Genomic DNA, 15,615 nt, shown 5'->3' on the forward strand with positions numbered 1-15,615 from the left:
AGCTGTATTGATGAAAATTAAGAAGCATTGATGGGGCTTGAAGATGCCGGGATTGAAAAGGGAGATAATTAAAGTGAGGGATACAGCGGGAGATGTAGAAGCAGGAGACAAAAGAGATTTAGGCTGGAGGTAATGTAGACAGGTGGAACTTGAACATGTTGTTGTTTATCTGTCTGACCTCGTTCACCAGCACAACGGGAGGAAGTGTATTTTCCTTCATTGTGACACCCCAAAACACTTGAATGTTGTTAAACCAGAAATATATTTCAAGTCACTGTCAAATAAGGGAATAATTGTTAAAGGCTTTTAAAACAAAGTATGGCTTACTATACCATGTTTCTTTATGAGCAGTTTGTTCCTACTCATTGACACTAGATAAAGCTTAATAATGCCCCTGTGTAGTTTTGATCAATCAGATGGATGTAAAATTCACCTATAATCTAAGAAAAGAGAACTCATCTTCACACTTCAGTAGAGCCTTCTTTGACAACCCAGCCTCAATCAACCATTACATTAACACATAAAAACTGGAACATTATCTTCAGAAAAATCTCTTTTTAAATAATTGGCAAAATCTTACTTTGACATATAGATGTCACTTCTGTCTCACGTAACATCTCACTTTGCTTCTTTTTTTGGGGGGAAAATAGTTACGAGAAAATTGCATAGGATTCTTCAACCATATACTGTATAATAAATAGGCATGCACCAACCATAAGAAAGCAGAACCAATTTTGTGTGTAAGAAATGTATTGTCAAATGTACATTGTTCCTCCTACTTATTAAAGTAAGATGATTTCTTTTACATATCAACTTTTTTGTACTTCACTTGTCATTGAAAAAGGGACATGCTGTGAGGTACAATGCTGACCTTGTTTGTCAAAACACTATCTCCGGTACAGAAAAAGTAGGTGTTGCTTGCTTTGTATTGTGTCAATACAAAGTCTTCTAAAAAATGCTTTTCATCTAGTGACACTTGTTAAAAACTATATTTTTCTGGCATGAAAAATATAGTTATAGATATAGCACGACTATATATATATATATATATATATATATATATATATATATATATATATCTATATATATATATATATATATATAGCTATATATATATATATATATATATATATATATATATATATATATATATATATATATGAGATGTCTGATGTTGTTCCTGGGATCTGTTGTAGCCACTGTTCCAGTTTGGGGGTGACTGCCCGAGGGTCCCGATGACCACAGGCACCACTGTGGTCTTCACCTTCCAGGCCCTCTCCAGTTCCTCCCTTAGGCCCTGGTATTTCTCTAGTTTTTCATGCTCCTTTTTCCTGATGTTGCAGTCACTTGGTATTGCCACATCCACCACAACAACTTTCCTCTGTTGTTTATCCACCACTATGTCTGGTTGGTTAGCCCTCACCATTTTGTCTGTCTGGATCTGGAAGTCCCACAGGATCTTAGCTCGGTCATTCTCCACTACCTTGAGGTGTTTCCCACTTTGATCTTGGGGGTTCAGTCCATATTCTGCACAGATGTTTCTGTACACTATGCCTGCCACTTGGTTGTGTAGTTCCATGTATTCTTTCCCTGCCAGTATCTTGCACCCTGCTGTATATATATATATATATATATATATATATATATATATATATATATATATATATATATATATATATATATATATATATATATATATATATATATATATATATATCATCAGTTTTCAGCAGGTGTTGAAGACAAAAGCTATATTATATCTCTGATTTGGTTGAAATGTACAAAGCTAGTAAGATCATACGCCAGACAACGTGCAACTATATGGAGCAAAATGTGGTCATATAGATAACTCACTCACGGAGTAAGGATCACTTCACAAGGGTCACTTTTTGTTGATCTATAACATGGAAAGTCAATAATACACAGTGTATGTAGACAAGTCCAATTTTAGCATTTATGATAAAAGAAAAGATAGAAAGATGTAGATCTTTTTAGTTACACCCCTTTGACAGGGTTAAATCCTTCACAAATCTATCACTCAACCTTGTGAAGTAACCTTGAGATAAATATGATTACTGAATGCTTTCCGTGATTATACTATCAAAACAAACCAACAAAAAAACCCATCACTTTTAGTATCACTTCATTAGAACAGAGGGCACTGTCCTAGAACATAAAACTAGTTCCTGGTAAGTGTAAGTGTAAATTCAAAAAACGGTACTGAAACACCTGAATCATCGCAGCAGACCTGGACAAAGTAAAGACAGCATCACTGAAGGGCACAGACTTATGTGCCAGTAACATGTGTTTCTCACTCCTTGACTCATCTGAGCAGCAGGTGTCCAGCAGGTTCTGTCCATTTTGGCCATCAGCCCCGCTCAGTCCCACAGAGAGCTGTCTGTCAACACCTGGTTAACACTTGAGATAATAGGTCATTAAAGTTTTATAATAATAGTAATAAGAACTACTTTTAAGCTTATAAACAACTGTGCCCTGGATAGTGATTGGGCATACATTGATGTGCGCTGCACTCAATTATTAGCCAAACTGTCTGGCATCTCAGCTGAAGTGAAGTTGCATATTTGTTTTGTTTATGTGGCTGCATGAGATGAGTATTCTGCTCTTCTTTGACTCTTTCATAGCCTTATAATGAATTGAAGCTGTCTGGATAAGTCTCTCCCAATAATTCAACAGCAGCTTGGTCCTACAGGACAAGGCGTGCACAATGCCAGTGTGGTTCATAAAAAGACATATCACTGCAGGGAAGTGTGTCTAATTCTGCTCTGAGAGTAGCTCTCGTAAAGAGACATTGTGGCTAGCCTACTAATAGAGCTGTGAGGGGAGAATGATGCAACATGGAGGCAATGCTTTAATTTGCCCTTGGTTTTGCACAGGCATCTAGGAACAGCCACTCAGTTCCAAAGCTGATTGGCCCGTTTACCTTTAGTCATGGGCCAACCACTCGCCTCTAAGCTGTGAGGTAGCTGGATTTAGAAAGTGCTCAATTTTGTTCTGTTGTGCTCATTTTGTGGGCCTGGGTAGGTCAAACCAAGCAGATGCAATCTCTATGACTGTGAGTGTAATACTGGAGGGGGATTTCTTTACCTCTTACAATGCTTGCCGCAAAATGGCTCTTTGCCTTTTATATTAGTTATAAATGTTTAACGTTCATTCTTGTCAAGTGATGTTTACAGTTCAACCCAATGGGTCCAGAGTGCTATTTGTATCTTAGCAACCTGTGCCGCAACAGAAGAAGTTCAGAGAAGCTGCTTATTAACCTGTTGCTATGACTACAGCTGTAGGCAATAACAGAAAGGACTTTATTAACCCTTTCAAACAACACCACCACCCCGTATCAACAGAGAGACAGATGATGCTCAGAATATTTGTTAAATGGAAGCTTCACAGGTTTTTTAGTTATATTTGTTCTTCAGCTACCCATGGAATTTTGCACATTTCCTTCGATTGGCGCGTCCTCAGCCAAGAAAGTCAAATAATTGGACTGTCATCTTAAAAGAAACAGAACCAAAACAAAGACAATTACTTTTCCTTCACTGAGCATTGAGAATACTTTATTGCATGAGCATAGATGGAGTGCATGCAGTGGGACACATTGCAAACCCAGTCAATCAGGTGTGCATGCGTGAAAGGATGCAGATGTTCCCATTTTTCTGCACACCTCCAAACAGGAGCACTGAGTGGTGACAAATGCTTTCAACGAACAGGTCGGAGCTCGAGTGTGAGTTGATTTGAATTGATATTATTCCAGGCCACATCAATGCATTTTTCTTTTTTTTTTTCACCAGCTGCAATTACGCCCCTCACGTCAATTCATCAAGAGATTTGCATGAGGTAATTGTTGCCGTCACATCTACTGATGCATTTTTATTACGTTTCAATTAGGAATTGAATCCAATTAGGGGAGTCATTCCAATCAACAAATAGGAGTATCTCCTACAGTGTGAAGAGCCTTCTGAGCTGAAGGACAGACGCTGTGCCGGAGGAACATCGGCAGTTTAATTATTCACCATTTGCATTGCCTTTCAGGTTAAATTGTTAAACTGAATAATAAGAAAACTGTTTCATAAAGTAAAGTGTAATTTATCTATTTTTTTAAATTATTTCTTGTCTCTAGTTTGGATCTTGTTTGGCTGCATTAAGACTTCAAATGGTCACAAAAGACAGTAAACTGAGATTTTGACTCAGTAGAACATTTTATTAAGCACTTCTTTCTCTGCTCATTTTTAGAGCTTTTAAGCATGCTTTATTTTTTAAAGTGAAAGTGTTTTTTTTTTTTCCTGAGATAAGCAATAATCCCCTTTGAAATCACAAAATATATAAATCCTGACAGCAAAACTCAGAGAAGTATTAACCACTATTCATCTGCCTATGATTTTCCTTAATACAACACTGTCTGCAATTGGTGTAGTGCAGCTTCTATGTATTTCAAAAGAGGCTGACAATTTTAATTTTAAACTCCCAGACCCCAGACTATGACTTCATGCTAATAGCCTTTTTTAGAATCAGATGAAAACCTGTCCTGAGAAAGACAGAGAGGCGAACAGCAGCTGCAGAGGAACTGTGTGTTTGATCAGACCAGAGCAGAGTTAAGAGAGCCAAGAGTTTGTGTACACACCACTACTGCCCCCTAGGGGGGAGTGCAGGGATAATCTGTTCTAAGAGCGGCAGATGGCATTTTCAGCTTCAGCACCAAAGAGGACTGTTTCCATCCTCCAACAAGAAAACTCATGAAGAACAAGCACTCCTGTGGGCTTCTATCATCACCCCACTAATCAGATTTGTATTGGGTGGAAAAAAAATAAATTGAACTTGTGTAACTCAGCATGTTACATGGCCAAATGCATGAATAAACAAAACTGTTAGTCTGCCGCAACAATATTTTACAGTTATACAAATTCTTTAAAACAAATACTCATGATATAAACATTGAAACATTCTGATGGTATTATTTTACATGGTTCATTACACTTTGTTATACAAATGCCAAATATTATTTTACTAAAACTCAAAATGTTTTCCTTGTAACATATCTGTACTCATACCTTTTCCAAAAAAAATAAAAAATCTCAGTAAGGATAGTGATCTAGGTCATCATTTATCCTTTTTATATTATGATGGCATGCTTTAAGAGAAAAAAAAAGTAGAAATCTCTCTTACTCACAAATAGAAGAGAAACACATGTAAGAGCACTGAAACTACATTGCAGCAAATAGATGTGTGCAGATTGCCCACTTAGCCTGTTGTGTTGTACCTCCTGCATTTACTTTCCATCTCTGCTCTTATTTTCATTCTTTCTTTTGTGCCCTCTTTGTGCCTATCCTCACACAGTCTCTGTCAGGTGTGCACCTCTACTTTCTGTCCCCATTGTCCTGTCTCTTGTCATTTTTTCACCCGTCCTTCATCCCTCTGCCATCATCAAGGACCCGCTGGCCTCCTATGTAGAGCCGGTGGAGTGAAGGGTCTGTATCTCGGCAACGCACCTAGCAACTGCTCCTCGTAACTATGGATTATAACCTGTTGCCAAGGGAGACTGAGATAGAGGATTGATTTTTTTTTTTTCTTATTCTGTGATAAAATTCAAAGCGAATTACATTCAGGAATAAACAATGTGTGACAAGTTACTTGGTGACAAGTTATAAGATATTTGTGGCGTATATCTTATATCTTATACGCCACAAATCTGCTATCTCTGAATCATTACCGTCATCTTTGATACAGATCAGGACCAGTGTTCACTTAATTTCATGTACTTATGGAAATTTTAATTTCTGATTTAAAATCTATACCAGCATTCTGATCGCTCAGCACTGTAAATGTAAGACTGTAGATTCTATTAAATATCAAATATAACCAAAATAGACATTTGTTGAGACTGTCTTATTTTTTTTTTTGTGCTAATGATTTAAACATACAGTGTCCTGAAAAAATTTTCATACTTGAACATTTTTAAATTTTGTCACATTACATCAAAAACATCCACTTATGTATACGTTACGTCATAGGCCACTATAAATTAATGCATAATTTGGAAGTGAAAATAAAATAATAAATAATAAAGTTTGCACCAATTGAAATCTGAAAAGTGATGCATACCTCTGAGTCAATATGTTGTAGAAGGACCTTCTGGATTACTCACTGCAGCAAGAAAATATTTTCTGTCATCTTTTCAGTCTTTAGATCAGATAGAGAGAAACACCTATTTTTCAAAATTACCAAAGATTTTCAATTACATTTGGTTCAAGAATTTGACCGAACAATTTTACACATGATTATATTTTGATCTAACCCAATTTCATTCCAGCATGCACTGTCTATAAAATCCTTGTTTTGACAGAGGGAAATATCTATATCTGGATTTATAAGTCTCATACTAGCTTTCTATCAGGATTGTCATGTGTATAGTGGCTCTATCCATCTTCAGCCTTGATCAATATCCATGTCCCTTATGAAGTAAAGGATCCTCAAATCAAGATGCTGGCATAGTCACATCTCACCCAGTGTGAAATGTTGATTGTCTTTCACACACAGAGCTTGGCATGTGGGACAAAATAATTAACTTTGGTCCTATACGAAGAGAGCGCATCACATTCTTCCACATTTTCTGTGTTCCCTACACGGCTTGCACAACTAAAAAAAAAACTTTTACGTTTGTTTCAACAATGCCTTTTTTGGCCACACTGGAGAAGGCCACATGGTTGACTGCATGGCAAATAGAGACCCTACCTACAGGTTCTTGGCACCATCTCAGAATATTGCTCTCCTTGTACTGTTGGCCTGTTTAGGTGGACTGTCTATCCTCACAGAGCCTCTACAGGTTGGAAGTTGTATCAGACTCATTCCAGGCTCACATCAGAGACTGAACATTGCTCTAGGAGCTTTATAATACTAGTTTGGATATTGTTTTATAACCTAACTGCACCACAACTTTATGCCTGGTCTGTCTGCTGTGGCTGTGTTTCTTGGGGCTCATAACGCTGTTTGCTCAGCTATGTTTTCTCACAGCACAGACTTTTGAAGCCTAAATACTCACTCCCAATGTGTATTTGTGCGTGTGCAGGCATGTGCCTGCATGTGTGTGTTTTATAGTATTGTAGGTGGGCAACCCAGTAAGTTCATTTTCAGTAACAATCTCCCACCTACTTTGGAAGATATCACATCTAACAAATTGAGTTAGTATTTTCAGCCACACTTCCTTGCCATCTGCAGGGCAAACACAGCGTGTTTAAAATGTACTTACAGATTTGTTCCACTGTTAACAGTTGGCGAGGCATTGCTTTTATTAAATGTTGCTCATTTTATTTTAATTTTACGACTAGGGCCAACTATTGCTCCATCTCTTTTCGACAATACAGTTTTGCATAGAGCTGTTTTCTGGTAGGGTTTTTCTTTTCTTTTGTGTGATTTGAATTTTGGTTGAGCATTTACACTAGATGATGGAAGTATACAGAGCCACTGTGTGACGTTTTTTTTGGAGTGGCTCTGGTGTCAAAAGTTGTTTTTTTTAAATTATTATTTTAATTTGCATTCCCAGCACTGTGAAGAGATCCAGTTACTACAACTGCCCTGAAACACTTTAAATAGAGGTTATGGGGAGAAAAAATAAATCTGCCTTAAGGCTTATAATTACTCTTCTGTGCACATTGAAACCAAGATTCATTGTTAGGGTCTTTACCATTATGTTTTAAATTTATCTAAATAGTTTAAAAAATTAATAGCAGCTATTACCTAGTCACTAAGCCCTCATTATCTAATCTTTTTTTGTTGCTTGAGGAAGTACAATTTTATATATTTTAACAATATGAGTAAACAGACCACAGGATTGTCCCAATGTTTGCGAGCTAAAATAAAATTGAATATCAATGGATCACAAAACTACGTCCAAACAAGAAAAGAGCACACTTGTCCAGTCCCTTGTTTCCCTTTGTCATGGTTGCCTTCTCTCTGATGAGTGCTTTTACATGGCTACACAAACTTGTCATTAAACTAACCCACTATTTTCCATCACCTCTGAGCTAAATTACCACACTCTCCTTGGCATCCTGTGGACCAGCTTGTGGATGCGAAAGCCCACAATTCCCCTGCTATCACCTCTCTAGTCTCTCGCAAGTGCACTAATGATAGCCTGCCATCAGAGAGCTGGTGGAATGGAGCCGTAATGTCCTTGGAAAGTGTGGGCTGTGAGTGTGGTGTAGCAAAGAGGCCTGCTCTATGTCAGGCTTGCTTGCTCTCTCCTGGTGTGAATAGCCTGCATCCCGCAGCCTCTGTGTTAATGGGCAGATAGGTTGAACCCTGTTGGCTGGATGCTTGTGATGGGGTCCTGAATCTGACAGGGGTCTGCACCATTAGCTCAGCAGTGTTCACTAGAGAGTTCTGATGCACACACATATAAGAGCTTGTATGCTCTCCCTTGTTCTCTCTGTTACACATACATACACACTACCTCGAGATTTGCTTTTAGCTTTTTATTTGTTGCTACTTGATGCTTATATGTTATGAACAGTCTCCAAAATATTTCAAATGAAAACAAAAATAATTCTAGAGATTTTTTTTTCTTTTTTATTAAAGTAAATACTATTTTGATTTGAGGAACAAAATATTCAAACCCCTTGCAATATTTCACAAAGTTGTGCATAACTGGAAGGAATAGGTGCTTGTTTTTTTAAAAGTTTTTAAAACTAAAAAACCCAGAAGGTTGTGATTGTGATCTGATTTCTTCTTATTTAAATCGGCGACTCTAAAACAAAATATCCAAGTATCTTAAAATACCACTTACCATGCAAACACGGACCACTTCTGTGAAATTCAGTCTTAGCACACATACAGATGTTCTCTGAAGAAATCTGATCATGGGTTATGAAGGAGCAAACATGGTAGGTCAATACAAATGTTGAAAAGGGTTGGGATAAAGAAGCAAAACCCTACACCTCAGACGTCACAAGGAGTAGTGTTTAGTCCATCATGCAAAAATAAAAATAGTGAGGAATAAATATGAATCCATTAAGATATGTCTGTCCACTTTATCTGACAGACAAAGCAATCAGAGAAGCAGCCAAGTGGCCCTTTGCACCTAGTGGAGCTAGATAGATTCACAAATCACGTCAGACAATCCATTAATATGGTATCAGTGGTGCACTTCACAATTCTGGCCTTTTAAAGAAGACTGGCTTGAAGAAAACCATTTCTAAAATTAAGCTCAGTTCATTTTAGCATTTTGTTTTATTACAAAGCCAATTCATGCAGTTGGGCATGTAGATTAAAGTAAAGAAAAAATACTACAAGCAAAACGATAAAACACATTGACACAGTGCAAGTTTTTACACATCAGTAGTTGAAAAACAGCAGTGACAAACTGCTACAACAATAGGCTACAAATTACTTCTTCCCTCAGCTTTCAGTAGCCTGATAGCCAAAGGAAAGAAAGAATCTATGTATTAGTTTTAAGTTACATAATAGCGACACCCAGAGGCCAAAAGGGAGAATTTATTTGCCATTAATGACCATAATGACTCCCCGATAACTTTAGCCTTCTGGATTAGTCTTCAGTTCTACAAACAACTTAGTGCTCCATAAAGCTATTTAAAGACTACCAAAACAAACACGAGGCAGTATATAAATGCCATATAAATGTAAAACAAAAAGCAAAAAAACTGTGTGGAGGAAAACTGACACCGCCCATCACTCTGAACATAGCCTACCTTCTCTAAGTCATAGCATCATCATGCTGTGGGGATACTTTTCCCTACAAATGATGAGGAAGCAAGAGATTAAAGAAAAACAACTATGGAACTACATACAGGACAAGAAAGGAAGAAAAAATCTATTACAGTCTACAGAACACCGAGATAAGGTTTGAGGTCAAAGTCTAGTCAGGACATTTTAGTTGCTTTCATTCCAAGGTGTGTAATGTGTGCTAACCCATCCAACAAACCAATACAAATGCTGACTTTCAAGTCAAATAAATGAAAATAAGCCTGGTCTTATTTACATTTGTATAATGTGTTTATATCCTTCACTTTTATTTGCAATCTATTTTGAGGAGCCTGACTTTTTTTGTTTACTAAGAATATGTGTTTATTTAAAAACAAATACTGTATTTAAAATAATGTAAGTTGTTTCACTTTCTTATGGTAATTAAATTATTAAAATAAAAACATAATTAAGCCTATTTTTTCTTCATATTGAGAAAATCTCCAATGCAAGACTAAATGTTGGCCTACCACAATATAGTGCAAAGTAGAATAGGAAGTAACAAGTTCTCAGCTGCAAGTTAATATTTATGGAGCTATATTAAATGGAACTGGAAAAGGTGTAGAAATACACACCAAGCAATGATTTTATTTTATTATTATTATTGGTAAAGAGTAGGACTTTAATTATCACATTCAGACTTGCAAAGGCTTTACAAATTGTGATAGACGTTCCCTGGATAATTAAAAATAAAAGCCCTTTTTGATAATTGTTGTTTTGTTTTTTTTCTATTGCTTTTAAGACAACATTTCAAAAGAAAAACAAAACTGTGTCTTAGTGGTTGAATAGAAAAGATCAATGACAAAACAAACAATGAAATGGTCCACTGAGACCCAGTGATTTACTGCCACCTTGTGTTTGCTAAAGGTGCATTATGGAGTAGATAAAACATGAATGGGATATTTGACATTTCTGAATATATATTAAAATAAGAAATAAAATAAATAAACATGATCTAGTACTTTAATAGGAAATACATCTTAAACATGTATAATATGGCATAAAAGTGTAATATTTCTTCATGGTTATCTCAGAAAGTGAAACTGTCATTTTATGTATTACAGAGATATATTACACAGAGTACAATATTTCAAGTGTTTTTATTGCAATTTATTTGAATGATTATTGCTTACAGGGCAAGAAAACCCTGAATTCAGTGCCTCAGAAAATGTAAGGGCCGGTAACCTGCAACTTTTAGATATCTTTCTTCTTCAGCACACCTGGCTCCAATATTAGCTTATTAGCAGAGCTTTATACTAGTGAGGCAGTTTCACTATTTAATTCAAGTGTGGAGGGCATGGGACATGTCTAGTTGAAGGACTCGGACCCTTGAGGTATGGACATATCTATATACATCTTGCATGAATTACTGCATCATTTTCTCTTTCTGAGATGACTGTCACAAAATATTGCACTTTTACACAATATACTAAATTTCTGAGATCAACCTGAGTATCTTGGAATTTTTTACCTTATTGTTTAATACGGTGCTACTCTAGATCACAAATTAATGGATTCCTAATTTTGACAGTTTTAGGAATTATTATTTCCTTGTTGTTTTTGCAGTAGTGTCTGGTTTAAGCTCTTTATTTATTCTGGTGCAATCATAGCCACCAAGAATAAACGAGAAAGAAGGATTTCTGTAGCACAATGTAACACACATTTTTTTCCACTTGGGGGCAGTAGGGGTCCTTCCCAGATTCACACTGGGCAGAGCTCCACACTCTTCTGGGAACAAAGGATTAGTGGGTGGTCCAGCACAATCAACAGAATGTTGTATGTAAATCATGTAAATCCACTGTGGAAGAGGGTTATGCCATTCTGATTTTGTGCCCAGCCGACCCACTGAAAATGGACCACAGGCCAGAGGACTCCATGTTTGAATGGCTATGGAGGGAAAACACTCATTGTGAAAAATCAACCAATGGCACTAATTCTGTGTTACTGCAAATATGTTGTTCTGGGATAACCACTGACCCTGGTTTCTAGCCTACATGTTCAGTACTCAAAAGAAACAAAAGTAAATTAATGCTCAAATATTAACCAATTTTTTTACTTAAGTCAGTTTAATTTCTGTTGTGTAGTTAGTAATAGATGAGATGCAGGCAACTGTTTAAGCAAGATGATTATTTGTCTTTAATGTAATTTCTCAGTCAAATATCAAATTATAATGAAAGCAACACATTGTCCATTCCAGTGTGGCCATCAGTCACTTAGGAACTTAGAAGTGAGGGAGAGGAAGCAAGTAAACAATTTGGGAAAGGAGATAGGGACACAATTAAAATGGCACATGCAAATGTAGACTAAATAGGATGTGGGGGTAGGGGGAGTGGAAACCTTCTCAAGCAGCTAATTGATCAATTAAGTAAGCACAGGATGCTCCTTCAGAGGTGGAAAGGTGCTGCAGGAGAATGGCAAGATAAAGTGCTAATGACTTGTGTGTCTTTAAAATATCAGTCTGGAGATGATAATCCAACAAAGACATCCTAAGGAGATAGGACAACTTTGTTCTGATGTGTACTGGACCATGAGATAAAGGTGCTCAATAGTATAACAGACAAATCATAAAATGTTTATGCGGTGTGAAAATCTGACATCCAGGATGGTATGAATATAAGTTATTGTATTCTTTGCCTCTCTAACTTTATTTTGTGTAATAACACAGTTCAATTTAGGCCTTCAAGATGTGCTAGGCTAAAGACCTACACATTCTAAATGAATGCGTCACAGTTAAGGTTTTACTATTTGAAATGTTACCCTTTGTGGTTACAATGCTAAGAACGCATATTATTTCACTGATTAGACAGTGATACAACGTTTTCTCTTACTTCTGAAAAAAGTTCTTAAAATAGTGAACAGGTTGAGCTTAATATCTTTTTTATTCATATTTCTCTAAACATTCTCCATTTAACACAGATCAGGCCTGTAGTTGGAATAATTCACGATCTGCACAACTTTCATAAAGTAGTGTCATCACAATTTCACTCTATGTGAAATACATATTACAAAGAACTGCTTGAACCTGCAAAAAATGCTAGAAAATTTTGAAAGTACATCCCCAACCTCTTTTTGCCTGTAATATGTTTGGTGAACAGAGTTGTGCAATATTAGGGAAATCTAATTGTGATAATATTGCTGAATATTGGAAGTACAATCGCTGCTTCTCCACATCTAAGAGCCAGTTGAGGTGGCTCGAGTTTCTGATTAGGATGCTTCCTGGATGCCTCCCCAGTGAGGCGTTCCGGGCATGGGAGATGCTGGAGAGTGTGTATGATATACACCAATTTGTTATTGCATGTCATATTGTTATCAATATCCCATATTCACAAATATTATTTCATGTTGTATGTTTTCCAGTTACCATACAAACTAATCTGCATCATTTTAGTGGCATATGCCGGTGTTCAAAAATATAAACAAAGCTTTAATAAAATTTATTATGTGCCTTTTTTTATCTGTTGAAGAATGATGGTTTAAATAGTAAATGTGATGAGTACAGATCAAAGTTTATAGATGTGCAAGCCTCAACTTAACTGTGTTTAATTGGGATTTTATGTGACCAACATAAAGTATTAGATAATTGGGAAATGGAATGAAAAGAAGACAGTTTTTATTTTTAACAAAACCAAAAAATTAACCTGCCTCAGTCAATACTTTTCAGGACTAATTTCCACAGGGATTACAGATGGGGTTTTTTGTGTGTGTGTGTGGGTGTGTGTGGTTGTACCAACTTTGCATATGATAAGACTTTCATCTTTTTCCATTTATTCTTTGCAAAAAAAAAAAAAAAGAAACTGATTCATTGTAGAGCATCACTGACTATCAATTATCAGGCCTTGCTGCACATTCTCAGTTGATTGAGATTTATATTTTGACTGAACTATTTTAAAACAAAAATATGCTCTGATGTGTCATATAATTTTTGCTTTGGGTTAGTATTTAAGGCTATTCTGATGGAAAGGTGAACCTTCACCCCAGTCTCAGGTCTTTTGAAGGCACCTGCAGTGTTTTCTCCAGCATTACTTTGCCTGTATTTACTTATTTGTAGCTTTAAGTCAACTCTGGCCAGTCTCCCACTATAGAAAAATAAATCCCCAAAGCTCGACACTACCTCCTTTATGTTTCAAAACGATCTATGTCCAGGATGATGGGTAATCTAATTGTGTTATCCATACACAGTGTTTTCCTTGAAGACCACAAATTTGGGAAACTTGGAATGGTAACTTATGACTTTCTTTCAACAATGCATTTTTTTAAATTTTGACATTCTTTTAAAAAGCCATCTTTGTAATCTTCATGACAAATACACTGACATTTGTGGTTCTAATTTTATAAAATGGTTAAAAGGCTTTGGGCTCGGAATGGTTTTGTGCAGACTGACACTGTTGCCCTTTACACATTTGGCACTGTAGAGAAAAATGTGTACATAAACTACCTAATCTTTCTTTACATGGGTTTAAACATAACTACTTTAATAACTTTACTACACAACTGACGTACACCTGGATTTAGACTTACTTGTTTCTCAGAGTTTTTCCCTTTGTCACGACAAGTCACTTTTTGACCTCAACACAGCCCACATTTATTGGCTTTATCCCACTTTTTCAAGATGTATTTATGCTGTCTCCAACAAGTTATGTATGTACTAATATTGTGTCAAATACTGTCCACACTTGTTCTTGCAGTGTTAAATATGAATATGTAAATTAATTATTTATTCTTTTTTTGTGTGTAACAATCTTTTGCAAGTGCAAAAAGTAAGGTACATTCAACAAAGAGTTTTGTTAGAATAGGGTACAAAGTATAACATCTAAACCTCCTTCTGAAAACATACAAGGTAGAGGCACCATATCAAGGCCTTTTTGGACATATTTAGTCCCTTAATGATGCCAACATTATCTTATTATGCGATGGTATATTTTTATATGAAGACCTTTTCACTTGTGGAACACTGTTCAGCAAGAAGGCACTTTGTCAGATTAATTTGCTGACATTTCTGTATAGAAAAATTACATAGTTAGCCCTAAATATAAAAGTGTAACAATGGCATTTATTTTTCAGTCTGAAGATTAAATAGCTTTATTACTTCGATCATATCTTGCCTCAAATAGGGATCTCTGAAGGTGTACTAAGCCAACGCTTCAGAGGAAGGTAATACATTGATGTGAGACACACTCTGATGTTCTAAATGTGTGAAATAAGTGGGGCTGAACGAGATTGGTCCCAAAGCTGACAACCAGGTGGACAGGTCCCCACCCTCATTCCCTCTGTCTTTCATTTGAATAATGCATGCTAATTACGTACTTGCCGAGAGAAGTGTCACCCTACAGTCATTTAAATGAACGTACAAACGTGTACCCTCACTGAGATTCACAGTCTCGCCTTAACGCTCACACTCAAAAACACAGTACGTGTCACTTCAGCAGTTCAACTTACATCTCAAAAACTGGCACATGTACAATAGAGACTTCAGAGAACCTTGTCAGTAGACTTGAGGAAATTCCTTTATCAAAAGGGCTTGTCAAGACGGTGTAGGCTAATGATAGACCACGTCTTCCATTGTACTGGAAGAGCTGAGTGTGGCACTTCCTAATGGTGCATCACCTAACAGTTGTTTCCACAAAAATACTGGTATAACACCAGCTCCTTATAAACAATGCTACAAGGACTCAGTTAAGGTAGAAATAACTCCTTAATGCAAAAATTCAGTTTAGTGATGAAGTAGCTTAGTGGAGCTCTTGAAATTTTGTTTTTCTTATATAAAGAGTATTCACTTACTTGCATAGAAATTCAGAGAGCTTTGAAATAGTAATTCAATTCAGTTACAGAGGCTTTTCAAAACAAATG

General features: G+C 36.4%; 1 protein-coding gene across 1 annotated transcript in view; it reads left to right on the forward strand.

Annotated features, from left to right (window-relative positions):
• The first annotated feature begins 11,038 nt into the window (after positions 1 to 11,038).
• Positions 11,039 to 15,615, forward strand: part of LOC122847248 (ribonuclease P protein subunit p25-like protein) — a 30,724-nt gene continuing 26,147 nt past the window's right edge. The window contains exon 1 of the mRNA XM_044144797.1: positions 11,039 to 11,102. The gene's annotated coding sequence lies outside the window, so the exon portion shown is untranslated. The remainder of the gene's footprint in view (positions 11,103 to 15,615) is intronic.

This window comes from Gambusia affinis, linkage group LG02, assembly GCF_019740435.1.
Source record: "Gambusia affinis linkage group LG02, SWU_Gaff_1.0, whole genome shotgun sequence".
NCBI classification, from domain to species: Eukaryota; Metazoa; Chordata; class Actinopteri; order Cyprinodontiformes; family Poeciliidae; genus Gambusia; species Gambusia affinis.